At 49.1% G+C, this 21,730-nt stretch overlaps 14 non-coding genes and 1 pseudogene across 14 annotated transcripts; 9 read left to right on the top strand and 6 right to left on the bottom strand.

Annotated features, from left to right (window-relative positions):
• The first annotated feature begins 1,013 nt into the window (after nt 1-1,013).
• On the top strand, nt 1,014-1,199 carry LOC117443531 (U2 spliceosomal RNA). The gene has a single exon (XR_004551680.1). It is a non-coding gene; the product is annotated as a U2 spliceosomal RNA (small nuclear RNA).
• A 316-nt stretch (nt 1,200-1,515) lies between these two features.
• On the bottom strand, nt 1,516-1,679 carry LOC117443540 (U1 spliceosomal RNA). The gene has a single exon (XR_004551687.1). It is a non-coding gene; the product is annotated as a U1 spliceosomal RNA (small nuclear RNA).
• A 12,914-nt stretch (nt 1,680-14,593) lies between these two features.
• On the bottom strand, nt 14,594-14,666 carry trnav-aac (transfer RNA valine (anticodon AAC)). The gene has a single exon. It is a non-coding gene; the product is annotated as a tRNA-Val (tRNA).
• An 879-nt stretch (nt 14,667-15,545) lies between these two features.
• On the bottom strand, nt 15,546-15,616 carry trnag-gcc (transfer RNA glycine (anticodon GCC)). Its single transcript has one exon. It is a non-coding gene; the product is annotated as a tRNA-Gly (tRNA).
• Nucleotides 15,617-15,773: 157 nt separating this feature from the next.
• On the top strand, nt 15,774-15,883 carry LOC117443537 (U5 spliceosomal RNA). The gene has a single exon (XR_004551684.1). It is a non-coding gene; the product is annotated as a U5 spliceosomal RNA (small nuclear RNA).
• A 207-nt stretch (nt 15,884-16,090) lies between these two features.
• Nucleotides 16,091-16,207, top strand: LOC117443534 (U5 spliceosomal RNA). Its single transcript, XR_004551681.1, has one exon. It is a non-coding gene; the product is annotated as a U5 spliceosomal RNA (small nuclear RNA).
• Nucleotides 16,208-16,355: 148 nt separating this feature from the next.
• On the top strand, nt 16,356-16,587 carry LOC117443533 (U2 spliceosomal RNA; annotated as a pseudogene).
• Nucleotides 16,588-18,021: 1,434 nt separating this feature from the next.
• Nucleotides 18,022-18,205, top strand: LOC117443543 (U2 spliceosomal RNA). The gene has a single exon (XR_004551690.1). It is a non-coding gene; the product is annotated as a U2 spliceosomal RNA (small nuclear RNA).
• A 326-nt stretch (nt 18,206-18,531) lies between these two features.
• LOC117443530 (U1 spliceosomal RNA) lies at nt 18,532-18,695 on the bottom strand. The gene has a single exon (XR_004551679.1). It is a non-coding gene; the product is annotated as a U1 spliceosomal RNA (small nuclear RNA).
• Nucleotides 18,696-19,073: 378 nt separating this feature from the next.
• LOC117443538 (U6 spliceosomal RNA) lies at nt 19,074-19,179 on the top strand. The gene has a single exon (XR_004551685.1). It is a non-coding gene; the product is annotated as a U6 spliceosomal RNA (small nuclear RNA).
• A 622-nt stretch (nt 19,180-19,801) lies between these two features.
• Nucleotides 19,802-19,872, bottom strand: trnag-gcc (transfer RNA glycine (anticodon GCC)). Its single transcript has one exon. It is a non-coding gene; the product is annotated as a tRNA-Gly (tRNA).
• A 158-nt stretch (nt 19,873-20,030) lies between these two features.
• LOC117443535 (U5 spliceosomal RNA) lies at nt 20,031-20,147 on the top strand. The gene has a single exon (XR_004551682.1). It is a non-coding gene; the product is annotated as a U5 spliceosomal RNA (small nuclear RNA).
• Nucleotides 20,148-20,295: 148 nt separating this feature from the next.
• On the top strand, nt 20,296-20,486 carry LOC117443542 (U2 spliceosomal RNA). Its single transcript, XR_004551689.1, has one exon. It is a non-coding gene; the product is annotated as a U2 spliceosomal RNA (small nuclear RNA).
• Nucleotides 20,487-20,812: 326 nt separating this feature from the next.
• Nucleotides 20,813-20,976, bottom strand: LOC117443541 (U1 spliceosomal RNA). The gene has a single exon (XR_004551688.1). It is a non-coding gene; the product is annotated as a U1 spliceosomal RNA (small nuclear RNA).
• A 378-nt stretch (nt 20,977-21,354) lies between these two features.
• On the top strand, nt 21,355-21,460 carry LOC117443539 (U6 spliceosomal RNA). Its single transcript, XR_004551686.1, has one exon. It is a non-coding gene; the product is annotated as a U6 spliceosomal RNA (small nuclear RNA).
• The last annotated feature ends 270 nt before the right edge of the window (nt 21,461-21,730 follow it).

Genomic DNA, 21,730 nt, shown 5'->3' with positions numbered 1-21,730 from the left:
CTGCAGGCGATGCAGACAATCAGGCCATGTGGATGGAGGGTGCAGCGGCGCCAGCTGCCGGTTTTGTGGCCAAAGAGGACATGAGGCCAAAGACTGTACAGTGCCAAAGGCCTGCCATGGCTGTGGTGGGATCGACCATCTATACCGAAGCTGTCCCGAGCGCAGGAGGACGTTTGCGGAGGTAGCCGGGGCCAAAAACCGGAAGGAAACGGAGTTCGAGGACCTTCTGGAAGGGCTTATTCAGTGCCAGAAGGCTATGTTTTCAGAGAGCACGGGGGGGACCGTGACAGTGGAGCAGGGACCAGGAGGCGGCTCGGGGGCTGACAGCGTGGACAAAGGCCCTGTGGGGAATACAGACTCAACTGTAGCAGCCGAGGTGGGTGTCAAGACAGGGGCACGTAAAATAGCGGAGGCTTTCGGAACAGATGCTTCAGCAGACAATGGGGACTGCTCGCAGATCGGAGACAACAAAAGGTCAAAGACTGAGGGAACGAGGAGGAAGTTGCAGGCCAAAGAGGTGGTGGCGGCGGTGGGTGAAGGAGATGGGCTGCAGAAGAGGGAGGGACCAGTGAAGGACAGTGACCAGGGGAGGGTCAAAGTGGACGAAGGCCATGGTTTGGGTGGAGGGATGAAGGAGGAGGACCCAGGGGTTGTAGGGGCTGTGCACCCATCAGGGTTGCCACTGGTCCGGGAGCTAACTGCTGAACCACTGCTGCAACCGCCTCCTTTGGGGGATGACACACAAGGAGGCGCGGTGTGTCCCTCCACCTTTTCAATTATGCTTCCCGTGTTATGGGACGATCATATGGACAGTGACGACCCCTATGCATCGTGCTGAAATGGGGACAACACGCCACTTTGGAAAGATGGAAGGGAGGTTTAGGGCTGGTGGGGTGAAGACCAGATCACCTAACTGTATTTGCATGTATGACAAGTAAAAGTGTAATATGTGTTGTATTTAATGTCAATTGTTTACTTGTTTGTAAACTGTGTATATGAATGAAGTAAATTGAAGATTTGTTATAATAAATAAAAAAAAAATAAAATCTGTTCTTATCAGTTTAATATCTGATACATCCCCTATACGGGGACTATATATGAAATGGATTTTTAGCACTGGGAGCTGAAAGAGGGGCTTGCCCCGTTCACTCCACGCATCGACCCGGTATTGCAGCGCCTCCGGGAACGGTGCACCCATCTCCTGCCTTGTGGAAAAACAAACAAAGACGCATCTCGAAACCAAAACAGATGGTTTCAATTGAGGGCAGAAACTGCAGCGGATTTTTTTTGGACTCAATGCCAAAGACGCTAAAGATGACAAATTGAACTTGCTTGGCTCTGGAGCGTGGCACGCTGAGTGAGGCTCACTGCAAGGGACAGAGATATTTCGAGCCCAAAGGAAGGACAAGCTCTTGGGAGGACATTGGCACCAGAAAGTCTCTCCTGGAGCAAAGAAGCCGCCACACATGCAAGCTGTAGCCAGGTTGTCTTTGACCTTTTCTTCAACATTATAATCAGGGGAGAGCGCGAACGCAGTCCCCCACTACCACAAATTATGCAGTCGAGATTCCCACATTTGGGGAATTCGCAGCGGTCAGCATAGCCGGGGTGCAATGGCCGAGCCTCGCCCTGGGTGAACCACCTTGGTGATCATGGTATCTCCCCTGCCAGGTAAGTATGAGTTGGACGGGTCAGAGACAGGGCAGTCTTGCAATGACAAAGGACACGGCGTGGCGGTTCCTGCCTCTGAGCCGGCCAAAGCAGCCCATCAACCACATTTAACCCTAAGCCTTAAAGACAGATAAGGCTTGAAATAGACATAGGTTCCAATCGGGGGCACAAAGTGCAGCACAGCAGCAGGGGTCTTTTTTGGACTCAATGACAAAGAAGCCAAAGGCGAGAGCCACGAACCATGCTAGTGCAGCTTCTGTCTGCAGTTTTCGGCCCATTTAAACCCAGTGTTTTGCTCCATTTGAGCTCTATGTGTTCTGCTACCATAATACAAAGTTGACCTTGCTCAGAGACCTGGGAATACCCCCCAGATGCAAGGCAATATTGTGTTACTCCGATAGCACATATAATAAAATTGGTACGATACAGAGAAGATTAGCATTAGCCCATTGTTCTCTGTGAAAGCAGGGGAGCAAGAAGAGGAAAGTGGGCCCCGCTCCGCGGAGCGGAAGGTCGGCGGTTCGATCCCCAGCTGTGGCAGAGATGAGGAAGAGCTCCCCTCTCAGCCAGCACTGCCTGACACACATGACTCTAAAACAGGGGGTTTTGGTCAATGATGATGATAAACTACAAAGAGTACGGTTTAGTATCTGTAAAGTGCCTACAAAGAGTACGGTTTAGTATCTGTAAAGTGCTGTAATGAAATAATAAAGAAATAAATAAAGTTTCCACACAAAGTTCATTTCAGAGTTTTATTTTAAAATAAATAAAGAAAGTGGGCCCTGCTCCGCGGAGCGGAAGGTCCGCGGTTCGATCCCCAGCTGTGGCAGAGATGAGGAAGAGCTCCCCTCTCAGCCAGCACTGCCTGACACACATGACTCTAAAACAGGGGGTTTTGGTCAATGATGATGATAAACTACAAAGAGTACGGTTTAGTATCTGTAAAGTGCTGTAATGAAATAATAAAGAAATAAATAAAGTTTCCACACAAAGTTCATTTCAGAGTTTTATTTTAAAATAAATAAAGATAAAAGATCATCATTCCCCCCCCTCTGGGTCCCTTTTTAGTCTTTTCCTCTCCTCCCGCCATTCCTCCACAGTTTTCCCGCCAGCAGCTGCACAGTAAGACACACCTGCAATGCGAGTGTGGCCAGTGTCAATCCTCTTGGGCAGGCCACACTTGCTGCAGGTGTACTGACCCCTCTGCTGGCGGGGTTTGCTCCAGGGCGACGGCCCACCCCTTGCAGCATCAGCCTCCGCCGCCTTCCTCTTCCTGTATGCCGTTGTCCTGGGCACACGGAGAGGAGGAGGCTGAGCAGCAGGGGCAGCCGGGAGCAGTGTCAGATGAGGAGGAGGAGGAGGAGGAGGAGGAGGAGGAGGGGCAACAGCCATGTGAGGGCCAGCCGGGAGCAGTAACCGTAGACGAGTAGGAGGAGGAGGAGGGGCAGCAGCCATGCGAGGGCCAGCCGGGAGCAGTGTCAGATGAGGAGGAGGAGGTCCCGGCACCTCCGGGATGTTGTAATTGAAGGGCTGTCCTTGTCCCACCTGTACGAAGGACAGCCCTTTCGCCAGCGGGAGAGGCTGGACAGCCATAGCTACAGCAGGGACGACGCCAGTTCCCTGCTGTAGCACAGAGACCCCCCTGTCATTCTGGCGCCGAGAGAACCTGTAAGACAAACCCAGGCAGATGTTTTTACGGAAAGATAAACCCCAGTACGGATTACAAAACCACCAACAAGCTGCAGGTCAGACTCACCACTGGGACAGGGTCCTCTGGTTGAGCTCAAAGAGCTGTATTTCAGTCTGAGCCATCAGCCTCGGGCTGGCCAGCACTGCCTCTCTAATGGACACGTAGTCCGTTAGGATGAGGAACCACCGAGTCCTCATGATCCCTCCGGACCGCGTGGCCGCGGGGTGGAGACGGCAGAGCTGGCTGCAAATGGCCTCCACCAGGCGGCTGGTGCTGGGCCATGTTGCAGGGCCCGAGTTCAGCCCGAGAAGACAGCTGAGTCACGGAGAGGACAGTGAGGGTTAATAGGCAGCAAATATTTAGTACAGGAAAGACGAATATTTGAAGCCAGTCTTACCGTTGGAGACTCTCCTTTCCAGGACAGGAGGTGTTCTTCCCCTTCGCTGCCTTGAACCGCCCCTTCGGCTGCCTCTCCCGGTGTCTGGGAGGGTAGACGACTCGTCGCCTGTCCGGCTCGGGCAGGCGTTGCCAGAGGGCCATGAGGTCGTCCACCCTCTTGTCAGAAAACCCCTGAAGGCTCCTGGCTTCCAGCAGGGCCTTGGCCAGCTTCAGGACATGCTGGTATCCTGGCTGGCCATCAGGACCCTGCATCTCCTCCTGAGGAGAAAAGGAAGGAGGGAGGAGGAGAGAAGGAGGGAGGAGGAGAGAAGTGCTGCTGTGGAGTCTTGAATACATATAATTATTGTTATCATTATCAGTAGTAGCAATGTGTTGGTGAACTGACCTCAGAGTCTGAGGAGGACTGCTGAGCAGGAGCCTCAGGCGCCTCGGGAGGGTCCGGTTGGTGAGGGGCGGCCGGGCCGGATGGCTCAGACCTGGGTGCGTCAGCCGGATCACCCGACCGGGCTGCTGCGCTGGTGGAGGGGATATCTGGCTGGAAGACGGTCGGGTCCTCCACGTCTTCCTCGATACCCTCGTCCACCTCCTCCAGCGACTGGATGGCAGCAGCCTCGTCCGGAATGTCGGGGTCCAAGCTGACGTCCTCAAGCACTTTGCCCGTCTGCCTGTACAGGAACTCCACCCCGATGAGCTCCCCTGTCACGCGGCAAAAAGACAGGAAGCAAAGGATTTGCAAAATGCTCCTTTTCCTCTCAGTTATGATGTCTGAACAAAGTGAACAGGTTTCACATCACCCACCTGTGTACTCGGCAGGCTTGGTGAAGTCCTTAACCAGCTGACAGCCAAGCACCCTTTGGCTCTTCTGGTTAAGGACGTGCTTGAGGTGACCACTGTAGGAGCGCAGAGGCTCCACCTCGCCCGAAGCTGCCGCTGCGCGGTCCTCATTCCACCTCACCAGTCCATCGACCAGGAACGCCTGGAAGTGCTTGGCACTCGCCTGCGTCCCTGAGGAAGCAGGTATCGGATCAGAAATGAATTGACATTTGCGTGAAATGTGAATTCATGATAGACTTTATCACAAGCTGTACCTGGGATGAACCGGTTGAGGTGGAGGTGGAAGGACTCCAAAGACGTGGAGCGCCTCGCGCAGCGATAGACCGGCAGGATGACTCCGCCCTTTGTCAGCCTGCCGGTCTGCGTGTACAGCTGCACGCCAGGTGGGTCCTGGATGCAGCTGAGGTGGGGCCTCTGCGTACTCCAGATGTCCTGGATGCGGAGAGGGTCGAGCAACGGGATGTCCAGGGTGTCGCGTCCTGCCGTACCGCCGAAGGTTTGGAGGAGGTCCTGGATAAGGAGTGCCATCTCTTCCGCTCCACGCGTTCGACGACGGCAGTGGAGCCTCCACTCCTCCCTGGTGATCCTCCGGATCACCTCGGCGTCGGTCAGGCCGACCATCCCGTGCTTCCCCTCCAGCTGGGACTGCTTGGCTTCAATGAGACGGCGGGCATCTCCAGAGTCCACCTCGAAGATGCAAAGCAACAGCTGCCTCATGAAGGCGGGGTACAGCTCGTGGCTCTCGGTGGTGACACCTGATGCGAAACGTCGCATCAGGTGCCAGATGTCCAGTCTCACCACGAGCTGTCCCCACTCCTGTGAAAAGGAAACAAAAGTCTCTCTGATTATTGGAGTACCATTTCTCTTTTTACGATGTTGTAATTATCTTGACCAACACCTAGCGTGGCTTTGGTCGATAGTCGTTTTGTGTAAGATAAATAATATTGCTATAATTCTACTATGATTATCAGTACTAGTATTGCCAGACCTGAAACAAGGCAGCTGTCTTCGACACGCCGTCTCTTTTGCAGCAGTCCCGATCTACGTAGATCAGCTGGGGGGGTGGTACCCCGGCGAGTCAGTACCGCCTCATCAGTCCGGCCGCCATACTGGACAGGCCCTCGGCGCCCTCGGAGCAGGTGAGGACGCTGATGAGGACCTGCCCGTACTCGTTACCAACATTGGTGGATTTCAAATGTGACCGCATAAACACACGGCAACTGTAAGAAAAACATGAAATTGTGCCAAACTATACTGACCTTCTTGGTGGAATCCATCTTTAGGATGGATCCGAAGGTGGACGTGATCCTGGCCTTGTACTCATCCAGCCGCGTCAGTATATCGTATCCGTACACTGTCAGCAGCCAGATGGGTGAGGGCAGAGTGGGCATGATGGGCGGTGGTGGAAACTGCCCCCTCACGTTGCACAAGGCCAGGAACTGCTTGCACACGCCGAGGTACTGGATCGCTCTCCGCATCCAGGCGTCCGAGTGCTGCTCCCGCAGGGTGTTACACAGCTGAGTGGCACTGTTGCCCAGAGTGCGGGACTTCAGCTGGGTAACCACCCTCTGGTCACAGGACAGCCTGCAGAAACACAAAACAAGCATTACATGCAGCTCCGTCATCACATTTATATATATATATATATATATATACGGTATGTTGTCAATTCCTCTCACTTGTACGTAAGTACTGCTGGGAACTGGCAGCTGTAGGTGGGGGCCAGCTGCCTGATGATGCCCTGTGACCACCCTCCGACCTTCTTCTTGCATCGACGGCACTCCAGGTACTCGGTGGCCATGAGATACCAGCCGTCGATGTCCAGGACCCTCCGGATGGTCCTGTACAGCCCAGCCTTCACCATGGACCCGGTGCATGAAGGCTGGGGGCATGTCAGCTGCAGACGCCAGATCCGGTGTGGCATCCAGAGAAACAGCCGACATGCAAATAAGGGGTCGGGGGACGCGGGAGGCTGGTGGTAGATCGGCCAGGATTGGGGGGGGTTCCACCACAGATTCAAGTCTGTGATGAGGCTCGGCCTCCCCCACTGGTCCCTGGTGAACAGCACCCGACCGATCCACTGCTGCTGCTCCACAGTGAGAGCTGCACGCCAGGACTCGGGCAGCAGCTGGAGAGAGAACCAGAGCAACGTAAAGGGCACGTATATGTGAGGACATCGCTCCAGGGCAGCAGGTGAGCAGCGCTTGCTTTGACAGACAGTCTTACCTCACGCGGCGGAGGAGGGAAGGCTGGCCCCGGCAACTCCTCCTGTCCGGGAGCAGCCGTGGCTGCGGGCGGCGGTAGCGAGGAGGGAGCTGGTGCAGGCTGGACTACTGCTGGAGGTCGCAGGGCGTGGTCTTGTTCCCGCGTGGCTTCCAGCAGCTCCTCGTCCGTGGGCTCGCCCAGCACGGCAGAGACACCAGCCCCCTTCTGTGGTGCGGAGGAGGGGGTGGCGGGAGGCGGATGGAGCGGGAGAGGGGCCTGAACATCTGAGGCTTAAAGAGAAATCAAAGTCAACTTTGTGTCAATCTCAAAAGATGTTTGTACACACAGAAAGACACAGCCCAGAGGTATAAACAAGACACACAGGTTTCATTAACATGGAAGAACTAGATGTTAGTTGCGTTGTGTTAATATTGAGCCACAGAAACTAAAACCTAGTGCAGCAGCACAGACGGTTGTTTAAAGAGAGAAAGTGACGACGAAACAACGACTCCAGATTAGACGTGCTGAGGGAGCGATGCAGGCGGCGAGCGGTTGGAGGGGTTACACAGGGTTACGAGGGAGAGGACGGTGAGCTTACTCTACAAGCACTCGTTAGTGATGATCTGACAGGCGATTGGTCGGCGTGAAGCTTGGTGATTTGAGACTTGCAACAGGCGGATAGTTATTCATTAAAGCAAACTTACCTGCCAGATCAGATCCTTCTGAGTGCGGACATTTATAGAGCAAAGTAAAGGGAGAAGGGTCAAAAAGGAAGTCAAACTTTCAGTTATCAACAACATGTTGCATGAATGCTCCTTGAGTTTTTACTTACACTGCTCCATGTCAACTACCGCCCTGATCAGCTCCTCATCGGAAGGCTCCTCCGATGGCTTGGAGGGAAGAGCTGATCTGAGGGAGGCTGTAATTGCAACGTGAATGAGGAGAAAATATACAGTGAACATGAGAAATACGAATAGGGTTAAACTGTGCATTTCATTCGGGCTGGACTTGCCTGGAAATGCAAGCTGAGGGACCACGAGCTTCTTGATCTTTGCCTGCATTTCCACCGCAGACAGAGAACGCCGCCCGGACACGAAGGCCGCAAACGCTGAACCAAGAGGCCTATGAGACAGAACAACATCTAGAATGCACAGCATGAAAAACACCAACGTGTCTTCAGAAAAGTCATCCAGGTATGTCCAACTCATGCGGCTTTAAAATAATACACGCACTTTGATGCAGTCCTCGCTCTCTGGCCAGAGACAGAGACTGTGCTGCTGCTGCTGCTGCTGCTGGTGGTGCTGGTGCCGCTGGTGGTGGATGCAGCAGCAGCAGAAGCAGCAGCAGCAGCAGCAGGTCTCTGTCTGTCGCGGCTCTTGGTGTAGCGGATGGCGTTCTCCATCTGCGTGCCGGGTGTGGGAATCTTCCTCCGGAGCTAGTTGACAAATCTACAAAAATCAGACACGTGATTCTTATCAACTGAATTAGAATCCACATTGTGTATATATATATATATAGATATAGATATATATATATATATATATATAGATATTACGACATACCGGATTTGTTTGGGGTCCACAGACTCGTACAGGCTGTCCAGGGTCTCAAATCTAAAGTCCCCGAAGCCAACAAGGGCCTGTCCCTCCTGACCAGGCAGGAGGGACTTCGCCCGCGCCTCCTCAAACGCCCGGTGGAACCTGACTGCCTCCAGAAAGTCAGGGTAGGCTGAGGAGTAGCGGGTGAAGGCGTCCTGTAAATTCACAAATAAGGTTAAAACTGTTGTCACTCTTTTAATGGTATTGTGAATCAGACTGAAGGACTCCACCTTGTTGGCCATCAGCGGGGACTGAGACCCTGTCCTCTCTTGCTCCTTCTGGTGGGAGGCGACCAGATTGATGGCGTAGCCCACGTCGTTCTCCAGGAGCCAGTGGAAGATCTTTCCCTGGTACTGGCCGAACTGGACCTTCCACCGGCTCAGGACGAGGGTGGCGAGTATTTCGGCCCTCCGAAATACTGGATGTTCCATCTACACAGAGTTGGACTCAGTTAGACCACTACCACAAATACAATGAAGTACTTTACTGTTGGAGTCAGTACTAGTTGGACTTCTACCACAAGTAGGCTGCTATGAAGTTATTTTACCGTGTACTTTTTCAGTTATTCTCTGTCAAACTCCTGTGGCCGAAAATCATTTTATCTCTCGTCAAATATAGCAGAAAACATGCAGTTTGACAGAGGATTAAAACTATAATCAGAGCCCTCTCACCTGAGCTCCGTTACACACACACAGGTGCGGGACATCCTCCTCAACCTGTCCGCTATAAATGCCTCAGAGCACGGATAGCTGGGCCACACACACACACAGCGTTAGCAGAAAACATGCAGTTTGACAGAGGATTAAAACTATAATCAGAGCCCTCTCACCTGAGCTCCGTTACACACACACAGGAGCGGGACATCCTCCTCAACCTGTCCGCCATAAATGCCTCAGAGCACGGATAGCTGGGCCACACACACACACAGCGTTAGCAGAACACATGCAGTTTGACAGAGGATTACAACTATAATCAGAGCCTTCTCACCTGAGCTCCGTTACACACACACAGGAGCGGGACATCCTCCTCAACCTGTCCGCCATAAATGCCTCAGAGCACGGATAGCTGGGCCACACACACACACACAGCGTTAGCAGAAAACATGCAGTTTGACAGAGGATTAAAACTATAATCAGAGCCCTCTCATCTGAGCTCCGTTACACACACACAGGAGCGGGACATCCTCCTCAACCTGTCCGCCATAAATGCCTCAGAGCACGGATAGCTGAGCTCCGTAGCGTCCCGCTAGCTAGCCAATAGCTAAAGGTGAGCACACACAGCAGTTCATCAGCAGTACCGTACAAACACCACGGCTAACTCAGTATGACTAATGTCGGACATAGAAGTGTCTTCGTAACAGTGTTTACACGCGTATTTGCTCATAATTAATGCACATTTTACTCACAGTGTCGCTTGGTTGAAGTTACTCAGTAGAATGACCGGTCGAAACAATGGCAGAGGGAGGAGAGATTTTAGAAATAAATCCGCCTCACTGATTGGATGCCAAAAGTTTGATTCTTCTTATGGAACATTATCCGGCCTCCCATTGGCCAGCCATTGGTCAGAATTGTGGAACATGAGGGAGAACAACGTCTCTCCGGTAGCGCAAGGATGACACGCAAATTCGTGAAGCGTTCCTCATTGCCAATTTGTAATGATTTTTCCAACATAAATCCCGATTCCTATCAAGGAGAGGTGGAAGAAGTACTCAGAACTTCCAGTTAAGTAAAAGTGAGGTTGCTTCTCTTGTTTTATACAGTATTTTGTGTTTTTGTCCAATCGGGGCCACAAACTGCAGCACAGCAGCAGGGGTCTTTTTTGGACTCGATGCCAATAGTCACCCAATAGTAAAACTCTCTAATTGTGTGCTAGTACATATTCCAAACAACAGTGACCTAGGGTTACGTATTGTAACCCAGCTTCTATGAGTATAGGCGCAGCCCTCTAATGCTATCCCTATTGGGTAAACCCCACTGCACGTGTGCAGCACTGACAGACTTATTATTATTTTATAGGAGCGAACGGTAGCAGCTGGATGCCTGAAATTCTTCACCAGTGTACTACATATAGCGGGGAACATTTGCTGTGAATATCAATTTCGTCACTCAAATGCTTGATTTTATATCAATATTATTCCAATGAAAAGCTAATTTGTCCAAAAGTGCTACTAATTCAAATATTTTGATAACAACGTCTGATCGGTTCGGGCTCAATGGCTATTCCCCACCGCTAATTATTCCGCATCCAAAGGTACCCTCCTTGAGTCTCTAGGACTTCAGGGGGCGGAGCTAGGGCAGTCAGACGCCAATGTCAGTAATGCATGATGGCATTTGATTGAAAAAAAGTTCTGGGTGGGCTAGGGTGCCCATATTAGAGATTCCTGATATGGGTGTGACGGGGCTCTATTTCTCCGTTCAAAAACACTGGCGTAGTCGGTTGGGTTAAGCTCCAAAAACACTTTATATCAGCAGCAACAAAAAAATAACGAAACAGCACACCTTAAACAAACAAAATAAAAGACCAAAACAAACGTCCATCACTCATCAGAGTAGACATGTTCTGTTGTTGCCTTCTCTGCAACAAACTCCCCAAACATGTCCCAGCTGTTGCCTTCACTGCAACATTCTTCCGAGTGCCCCCTCCAGGGCCAAACCCCGTCCCTTATGAGCCCGTAGCCCCTCCCACAGGCTGACAGTCAACAGGTGACACAATTAGCTCAAAACCACATTTCAACATACAAATCCGACCAAACATAAAACAGCTTAACCACCTCTTAACATAATCATTTAACAAAAATAACAAACACACAAGAAACAATACATTGCATTGTTTCTTTTGACGGAAGACAGCAGGAAATGTTTGGTGTGTGTGTGTGTGTGTCGGCTGTCAGTGGCGGAGTCAGTCACCCTGTGACCCGCTCCGTCACAGGGCCCTATTTAGAGGCCCCCTGTGAAAAAAGTATCTCTTTAGCCCTTTTCAAAGTACTTTAAACACTCACGGAGCAATGCGGCTTCTCAAAAGGCCTTAACGGAAGGTTTTGTTACATCTTAAGCCGTAACCTTTGACACCAGAGGCATCCATCTGCATCTGCTCTGCGAGACGGTTAAAATGACATCAAGCTCAAAGCGGTCGGACCTTCTCATGTATAGTTACTCATGTGTAGTCCAGTGTATAGATAGATAACTGTTTTCTCTTTTATGATCCAGGAGGAGGAGGAGGAGGAGGAGGAGGAGGGGAGGAGAAGGAGGAGGAGGAGGGGGAGATGAGAGTGGGACCAGGAGGAGAAGTCCAAGGATGACCAGGAGCCGGGCTGGAAAGGTAGTCAAAATGTCACAATTAAAAAAAATATAGTAAAATATAACATTAAAGATGTTGATTTTCTTTGAGATTAAAAACTGTTAAAATAACACAATATGACTATGTATGAATCCCAACATGACAAGTTCATTAAAAATTGCTTTATGTTTTGTGTGCCAACAGAGGAAGTGCAGGGTGGTGTTGTCCCCGCTGAAGATCAGCCCAAGAAAATGGCCACGGAAGGACTCCAGAGTCCGGCGCAGTCGTCCTGCCCGGAGGAGAATATAATTCAATGTTCTCCAATGTACACACTGTGCTGTTTTTTGTATAAATAAATGTTTTACATTCTTCCAAGTAGTATTCTGGACATTTCTTTATTAGTTCTGCTAAGTCATGTTGTATGTTTTAGGTGTCTAGCTCTGATACACAGTGGAGTTTAATATTACATATTATTTATAAGTCATTTAATATAATCACACAAATGTGTTTTATATTTAATAATGCCTAAATGAATAAACCTATAATAATAACTACTGCTAACTATAATATAATCAACTTCAAATATGGAGAGTCTGAGAAGAGTTTAGAACCAAGGACTCACGCATCAAGTAGCAACGCTTATATCACTGCTTATACATTGAAATATCTCCCGTTTTACATTTAATAGTTACAAAATGAATAAACCTATTATACTAACTACCCTAAAGTACTATAACACTAACTATACAATAATCAACTTCAAATATGGAGAGTCTGAGAAGACAACTTTCCACATATAATTATCTCTTGACTAAATATAAAAAATGTTACATGATGCCATAGCATGGGTTCGAACTCGCCACCATCCAGACCAATGAGCAACGCTGATATCACTGCAACTGCACTGCTTAGAATCTGCAAGCCTGGTGGTGGGGGAGGGGAATACAATGAAATGGCTCTTAGTACTATGTACACGGTTGCAGGGTCCCCACATTTTGCAAGCAGGTTCCACACAAGTGCAACAACACACTATCAAAGGCTCGGAGCGCCAAGCACATTTTTTGAATTTTTTTCAATTTGCTCATTCTTCTCCAGCAAAACCCTGTCTGACTCTACGAGTAACTCAGGATTTTGTGAGAAAGTTTGCCATTTTATTGAAAAAAAGTTCTGGGTGTTCTAGGGTTCCCATACTTCAGATCCCTGATCTGGGCCCTATTTAAATAGATAAACAATTATCTATTTATATCTCTTTTAGGATTTCACGTTTTTTTAATTAAAAATATTTTATAGGAGCGAACGGTAGCAGCTGGATCCCTGAAATTCTACACCAGTGTACTACATATAGCGGGGAACATTTGCTGTGAATATCAATTGCGTCACTCAAATGCTTGATTTTATATCAATATTATTCCAATGAAAAGCTAATTTGTCCAAAAGTGCTACTAATTCATATCTTTTGATAACAAAGTCTGATCGGTTCGGGCTCGATCGCTATTCCCCACCTCTAATTATTCCGCATCCAATGGTACCCTCCTTGAGTCTCTAGGCCTTCAGGGGGCGGAGCTAGGGCAGTCAGACGCCAATGGCAGTAATGCATGATGGCATTTGATTGAAAAACAGTTCTGCGTGGGCTAGGGTGCCCATATTTCAGATTCCTGATCTGGGCCCTATTTAGAGGCCCCCTGTGAACAAATTATCTCTTTAGCCCTTTTCAAAGTACTTTAAACACTCACGGAGCAATGCGGCTTCTCAAAAGGCCTTAACGGAAGGTTTTGTTACATTTTAAGCTGTAACCTTTGACATTTAGTCGCACCAGAGGCATCCATCTGCATCTGCTCTGTGAGACGGTTAAACTGACATCAATCTCAAAGCGGTCGGACCTTCTCATGTATAGTTACTCATGTGTAGTCCAGTGTATAGATAGATAACTTTCGCGTGTGAGGCGAATGTGATGACCACTACACTACAGAAACTGCTGAAGAGCTACGTACATGTTTGCACGTAGATGCAACATTGATATTTAATTGTAAACCTTCAAAACGACGGACCACATGTTGATCTCTGAGACTCGGAGAGATTTTACACTGGATCCAGTCACAGCTGCAGCTTCATGGACTTTCGAGACAGCAACTGTATACTGGACCCAAATGCTATCCTGGATATGACCTGTAACCCCTCAAAGAGCGCCACCTAGGGTTGACGTGCTAGGATTGACGTGCTAGGATTGCTGTTAGAGCATTCCTCGTTAGTATAGTGGACAGTATCTCTGCTTGTCACGCAGAAGACCAGGGTTCGATTCCCCGGCGGGGAGAATTTTCAATAACAGCCGGCCTTTATTCACCAAAGGAGGCAAGCATCAATCAACTCATTAAGGAGGATGCCACCAAGAGGCCCTTGGAAACAATTTCAGATAAGCGCTTACCTGAACCATGGCAACTGAACTTTCGTACGGTCATCATTATAACAATCATGAAAAAGCTACCAAGTGCATGCTTCAAATCATTGAAGGAGAACTACAATCAATGACCACGGCAATGTGCTCAACGATTACACTTTTGACAGACACAATCAAGCAAGGCAAGAAATCCCTTTATATTTTCCATTGTGACCAGACACATTTTGAGCAGGAACGAAAATAAAGTAATTGGTTGCAGAATTGAAGTACCCTAAGCACAACTGCTATTAACAACCTTCAGTTGTTCAAAGGACGACAAGCCTCTTCGATTTGAATACACAGAGAGCCAAAGCCGTACAATTCACAAGCCATGCTCAACAAACAATTGTCTTGCTCATCCAACAATTGTCTTGAAAAGACTCAACATTCTACTGCCATATTTCTGAAAGTTCTTTTTACTCTATCTAGACTCCCGATAACTTTTCTTGGTTGAGTTCTTTGAAGTTGATCGGGATCAAAGAAGAGTGTTTCTGCCCGGTTTTGAGCCGGGGACCTTTCGCGTGTTAGGCAAACGTGATGACCACTACACTACAGAAACTGCTGATGTTAAGTACACATTTGCACCTAGATGCAACATTGATATTTAATTGAAAACCTTCAAAACGACGGACCCCTTGTTGATTTCTGAGACTCTGAGAGATTTTACACTGGATCCAGTCACGGCTGAAGTGTCATTGACTTTCGTGACAGCAACTGTATACTGGACCTAAATGCTATCCTGGATATGACCTGTAACCCCTCAAAGAGCGCCACCTGGGGTTGACGTGCTAGGACTGCTGCTAGAGCATTCCTCGTTAGTATATTGGACAGTATCTCTGCTTGTCACGCAGAAGACCGTAGTTCGATTCCCCGATGGGGATCATTTTCAATAACAGCCGGCCTTTATTCAACAAAGGAGGCAAGCATCAATCAACTCATGAACGAGGATGCCACCAAGAGGCCCTTGTAAACACTTTCAGATAAGCGCTTACCTGAACCATGGCAACTGAACTTTCGTACGGTCATCATTATAACAATCATGACAGAGCTACCAAGTGCATGCTGAATTGAAGTACCCTAAGCATGAACCCTGAAATTCTACACCAGTGTACTACATATAGCGGGGAACATTTGCTGTGAATATCAGTTGCGTCACTCAAATGCTTGATTTTATATCAATATTATTCCAATGAAAAGCTAATTTGTCCAAAAGTGCTACTAATTCATATCTTTTGATAACAACGTCTAATCGGTTCGGGCTCAATGGCTTTTCCCCACCTCTAATTATTCCGCATCCAATGGTACCCTCTTTGAGTCTCTAGGACTTCAGGGGGCGGAGCTAGGGCAGTCAGACGCCAATGGCAGTAATGTTTGCTGTAGCAGAGTCCAAGTGGTGTAGGCATTATACTTTATTTTCAGACAACAAAGAACTGTCTATTGCATTGGCCGGGAATCGGACCCGGGTCTCCCACGTGGCAGGTGAGAATTCTACCACTGAACCACCAATGCTGAATTATAAAGCCACCATAGGGCAGTTGAGGCGAAAAGTTCAGCCAACAAAGACTGTTTTTCAAGCAACCACGCTTCTATAGCCAAATGGGCCACCGCGAGGGCTTGGACTGGGACAACTATGGTGGTGTCTGTTCTCGAGGACGGCCTCCACAATAACTCTGGTTTCTCTTCAAAGCGTATAAGTCTTTCGCCTTTTACTAAAGACTCTCCTGCCTTGTAGAAAAACAAACAAAGACTCATCTCGAAACCAAAACAGATGGTTTCAATTGAGGGCAGAAACTGCAGCACATCAGCAGCGGATCTTTTTTGGACTCAATGCCAAAGAAGCCACAGGTGAGAGCCACGAACCATGCTAGCGCAGCTGGGGGAAAGGGTGTGGCCTGGGATGTGGAAAAGCCAAGTGAGGGTCACCGCGAGGGCTTGGACTGGGACAACTATAGTGGTGTCTGTTCTCGAGGATGGCCTCCACAATTACTCTGGTTTCTCTTCAAAGCGTATAAGTCTTTCGCCTTTTACTAAAGACTTCCGTGGAGAGGAACACCTACGAGTTCAACCTATTTTTGGTAGGCTTGGCCATTTGGCTGAGCATTCTGAGTTTGTGAAAGACAAGAGCAGTCATTAGCACCTGGGCGATCCAAGCTACCCAGCGCCTCTGTTACGCCAGGTCAAAAGAGCCGCACCAAGACCTGCGGCGACTGCGCAACGAGTCCGTCTCCCGCAGCAAACTTTAAGGGTCATCGCTTCTCGGCCTTTTGGCTAAGATCAAGTGTAGTATCTGTTCTTATCATTTTTTCCAGGAAGGACATTTCGAATCGCGAGGAGAAAGGAGCGATGGCCGGGAGGGCCGATGATGGTCAGCCGATCCCAAGATTCGGGCTGAGATTCACACTGCGTTTTCAGGCAGTTGATGTGGCGGAAGATGTCTTGTCGAGGACATGGTTCTGCAGGAAAGTCATCATGGAGCAGCTAAATCTGAAGGTCGATGCCATCTACTGCCTACAATGGAACCAGCAGGAGAAGGCTTTTGACGTCACCCTAAAGGACGAGCAAGTATACACAAAAGTTGCTAAGGACTGTGTTGCTGCTGCTATGCTAAAGCCGCTAGCCTGCTACAAGGTTTTAAATTTGGACAGACCAAATTTCAGGACAATCACGGTCCACACGTTTAATCCCTTTGTGACTGACAAAGCGCTGGCTGATTTTTTGAGGCTGTATGGGGAAGTGCTAACTGCAGCAAGGCATGTCAAGGACACCATGGGGATCTGGACAGGTCGAAGGCAGTTCCAGGTGCTTCTTAAATCTGATCCAGAGAGTTTTGGCGGCCTCAAGCACCCGCCTGCCTCCTTCAGCCTTGGAGCAGATCGAGGGTACCTATTCTACCCGCGCCAGCCAGCTTTCTGCAGGCGATGCAGACAATCAGGCCATGTGGATGGAGGGTGCAGCGGCGCCAGCTGCCGGTTTTGTGGCCAAAGAGGACATGAGGCCAAAGACTGTACAGTGCCAAAGGCCTGCCATGGCTGTGGTGGGATCGACCATCTATACCGAAGCTGTCCCGAGCGCAGGAGGACGTTTGCGGAGGTAGCCGGGGCCAAAAACCGGAAGGAAACGGAGTTCGAGGACCTTCTGGAAGGGCTTATTCAGTGCCAGAAGGCTATGTTTTCAGAGAGCACGGGGGGGACCGTGACAGTGGAACAGGGACCAGGAGGCGGCTCGGGGGCTGACAGTGTGGACAAAGGCCCTGTGGGGAATACAGACTCAACTGTAGCAGCCGAGGTGGGTGTCAAGACAGGGGCACGTAAAATAGCGGAGGCTTTCGGAACAGAGGCTTCAGCAGACAATGGGGACTGCTCGCAGATCGGAGACAACAAAAGGTCAAAGACTGAGGGAATGAGGAGGAAGGTGCAGGCCAAAGAGGTGGTGGCGGCAGTGGGTGAAGGAGATGGGCTGCAGAAGAGGGAGGGACCAGTGAAGGACAGTGACCAGGGGAGGGTCAAAGTGGACGAAGGCCATGGTTTGGGTGGAGGGACCAAGGAGGAGGACCCAGGGGTTGTAGGGACTGTGCTCCCATCAGGGTTGCCACTGGTCCGGGAGCTAACTGCTGAACCACTGCTGCAACCGCCTCCCTTGGGGGATGACACACAAGGAGGCGCGGTGTGTCCCTCCACCTTTTCAAGTATGCTTCCCGTGTTATGGGCCGACCAGATGGACAGTGACGACCCCTATGCATCGTGCTGAAATGGGGACAACACGCCGCTTTGGAAAGATGGAAGGGAGGTTTAGGGCTGGTGGGGTGAAGACCAGATCACCTAACTGTATTTGCATGTATGGAAAGTAAAAGTGTTATATGTGTTGTATTTAATGTCAATTGTTTGTAAACTGTGTATATGAATGAAGTAAATTGAAGATTTGTTATAATAAAAAAAAAAAAAAAAATCTGTTCTTATCAGTTTAATATCTGATACGTCCCCTATACGGGGACTATATATTAAATGGATTTTTAGCACTGGGAGCTGAAAGAGGGGCTTGCCCCGTTCACTCCACGCATCGACCCGGTATTGCAGCGCCTCCGGGAACGGTGCACCTATCTCCTGCCTTGTGGAAAAACAAACAAAGACGCATCTCGAAACCAAAACAGATGGTTTCAATTGAGGGCAGAAACTTCAGCACATCAGCAGCGGATCTTTTTTGGACTCAATGCCAAAGACGCTAAATATGACAATATTGAACTTGCTTGGCTCTGGAGCGTGGCACGCTGAGAGGCTCACTGCAAGGGACAGAGATATTTCGAGCCCAAAGGAAGGACACGTTCTTGGGAGGACATTGGCACCAGAAAGTCTCTCCTGGAGCAAAGAAGCCGCCACACATGCAAGCTGTAGCCAGGTTGTCTTTGACCTTTTCTTCAACACTATAATGAGGGGAGAGCGCGAACGCAGTCCCCCACTACCACAAATTATGCAGTCGAGATTCCCACATTTGGGGAATTCGCAGCGGTCAGCATAGCCGGGGTGCAATGGCCGAGCCTCGCCCTGGGTGAACCACCTTGGTGATCATGGTATCTCCCCTGCCAGGTAAGTATGAGTTGGACGGGTCAGAGACAGGGCAGTCTTGCAATGACAAAGGACACGGCGTGGCGGTTCCTGCCTCTGAGCCGGCCAAAGCAGCCCATCAAACACATTTAACCCTAAGCCTTAAAGACAGATAAGGCTTGAAATAGACATAGGTTCCAATCGGGGGCACAAAGTGCAGCACAGCAGCAGGGGTCTTTTTTGGACTCAATGACAAAGAAGCCAAAGGCGAGAGCCACGAACCATGCTAGCGCAGCTTCTGTCTGCAGTTTTCGGCCCATTTAAACCCAGTGTTTTGCTCCCTTTGAGCTCTATGTGTTCTGCTACCATAATACAAAGTTGACCTTGCTCAGAGACCTGGGAATACCCCCCAGATGCAAGGCAATATTGTGTTACTTCGATAGCACATATAATAAAGTTGGTACGATACAGAGAAGATTAGCATGGCCCCTGCGCAAGGGTGACACGCAAATTCGTGAAGCGTTCCTCATTGCCAATTTGTAATGATTTTTCCAACTTAAATCCCGATTCCTATCAAGCAGAGGTGGAAGAAGTACTCAGAACTAACAGTTGAGTAAAAGTGAGGTTGCTTCTCTTGTTTTATACAGTATTTTGTGTTTTTGTCCAATCGGGGCCACAAACTGCAGCACAGCAGCAGGGGTCTTTTTTGGACTCGATGCCAATAGTCACCCAATAGTAAAACTCTCTAATTGTGTGCTAGTACATATTCCAAACAACAGTGAAGCTATGTTGCATTTGCGGAGAATGGGAACCTAGTTTTCCTCTTGGCTTACAAAGATTATACCACTCATCTGCCCACATTCACAAGACATCGTAACTACCACTACGCTGGCGAGGTCAACAGCACGGTCAACAAGGTGGATTGTTCAACAGATATTCTATATGCTCCAAGTCATTTAAGAAGGGATACATTCCACCGGTCGTCCCTTACAGTGATTTGATGTCGAGCATCTCACTGAGTTCTCAAATCAATGGGAGTCGGCACGGAGAACATCCCTCTTTACTTGTACACTCCAAAGACCTGTGTGTTTGCTGTAGCAGAGTCCAAGTGGTGGAGGCATTATACTTTATTTTCAGACAACAAAGAACTGTCTATTGCATTGGCCGGGAATCGGACCCGGGTCTCCCACGTGGCAGGTGAGAATTCTACCACTGAACCACCAATGCTGAATTATAAAGCCACCATAGGGCAGTTGAGGCGAAAAGTTCAGCCAACAAAGACTGTTTTTCAAGCAACCACGCTTCTAGAGCCAAGTGAGGGCCACCGCGAGGGCTTGGACTGGGACAACTATGGTGGTGTCTGTTCTCGAGGACGGCCTCCACAATAACTCTGGTTTCTCTTCAAAGCGTATAAGTCTTTCGCCTTTTACTAAAGACTTCCGTGGAGAGGAACACCTACGAGTTCAACCTATTTTTGGTAGGCTTGGCCATTTGGCTGAGCATTCTGAGTTTGTGAAAGACAAGAGCAGTCATTAGCACCTGGGCGATCCAAGCTACCCAGCGCCTCTGTTACGCCAGGTCAAAAGAGCCGCACCAAGACCTGCGGCGACTGCGCAACGAGTCCGTCTCCCGCAGCAAACTTTAAGGGTCATCGCTTCTCGGCCTTTTGGCTAAGATCAAGTGTAGTATCTGTTCTTATCAGTTTAATATCTGATACGTCCCCTATACGGGGACTATATATTAAATGGATTTTTAGCACTGGGAGCTGAAAGAGGGGCTTGCCCCGTTCACTCCACGCATCGACCCGGTATTGCAGCGCCTCCGGGAACGGTGCACCCATCTCCTGCCTTGTGGAAAAACAAACAAAGACGCATCTCGAAACCAAAACAGATGGTTTCAATTGAGGGCAGAAACTTCAGCACATCAGCAGCGGATCTTTTTTGGACTCAATGCCAAAGACGCTAAATATGACAATATTGAACTTGCTTGGCTCTGGAGCGTGGCACGCTGAGAGGCTCACTGCAAGGGACAGAGATATTTCGAGCCCAAAGGAAGGACACGTTCTTGGGAGGACATTGGCACCAGAAAGTCTCTCCTGGAGCAAAGAAGCCGCCACACATGCAAGCTGTAGCCAGGTTGTCTTTGACCTTTTCTTCAACACTATAATGAGGGGAGAGCGCGAACGCAGTCCCCCACTACCACATATTATGCAGTCGAGATTCCCCCATTTGGGGAATTCGCAGCGGTCAGCATAGCCGGGGTGCAATGGCCGAGCCTCGCCCTGGGTGAACCACCTTGGTGATCATGGTATCTCCCCTGCCAGGTAAGTATGAGTTGGACGGGTCAGAGACAGGGCAGTCTTGCAATGACAAAGGACACGGCGTGGCGGTTCCTGCATCTGAGCCGGCCAAAGCAGCCCATCAAACACATTTAACCCTAAGCCTTAAAGACAGATAAGGCTTGAAATAGACATAGGTTCCAATCGGGGGCACAAAGTGCAGCACAGCAGCAGGGGTCTTTTTTGGACTCAATGACAAAGAAGCCAAAGGCGAGAGCCACGAACCATGCTAGCGCAGCTTCTGTCTGCAGTTTTCGGCCCATTTAAACCCAGTGTTTTGCTCCCTTTGAGCTCTATGTGTTCTGCTACCATAATACAAAGTTGACCTTGCTCAGAGACCTGGGAATACCCCCCAGATGCAAGGCAATATTGTGTTACTTCGATAGCACATATAATAAAATTGGTACGATACAGAGAAGATTAGCATGGCCCCTGTCAATAATAAATAATAAAATAAAAGTCACACACTCAGCTCTGACTCAGTTAGAAGCTAGCAGTCAAATACTTCACAAGTACATGTGAAGTACAGCAGTTAGTCAGCACAAAGCCTCTCTTTGGAGGAGACGGCCTTTGAATGCAGGTGCACGAGAGAAACACAGATAGTACACAGGATGAAATAAAGAGCATGATAAGAATAACAAGTTAATAACAGAATATGAAATGAGAAAAAACATGTAGTAACAGCCTGAATAGAAATAAGAAAAATAACACGAGTAAAAGCTGGTTCTGATTTGAAAGATAATGCCA

The sequence above is a fragment of the Pseudochaenichthys georgianus genome, unplaced genomic scaffold (genome assembly GCF_902827115.2).
Source record: "Pseudochaenichthys georgianus unplaced genomic scaffold, fPseGeo1.2 scaffold_623_arrow_ctg1, whole genome shotgun sequence".
Taxonomy (NCBI): Eukaryota; Metazoa; Chordata; class Actinopteri; order Perciformes; family Channichthyidae; genus Pseudochaenichthys; species Pseudochaenichthys georgianus.
This window is presented reverse-complemented; position numbering and strand designations above follow the sequence as displayed.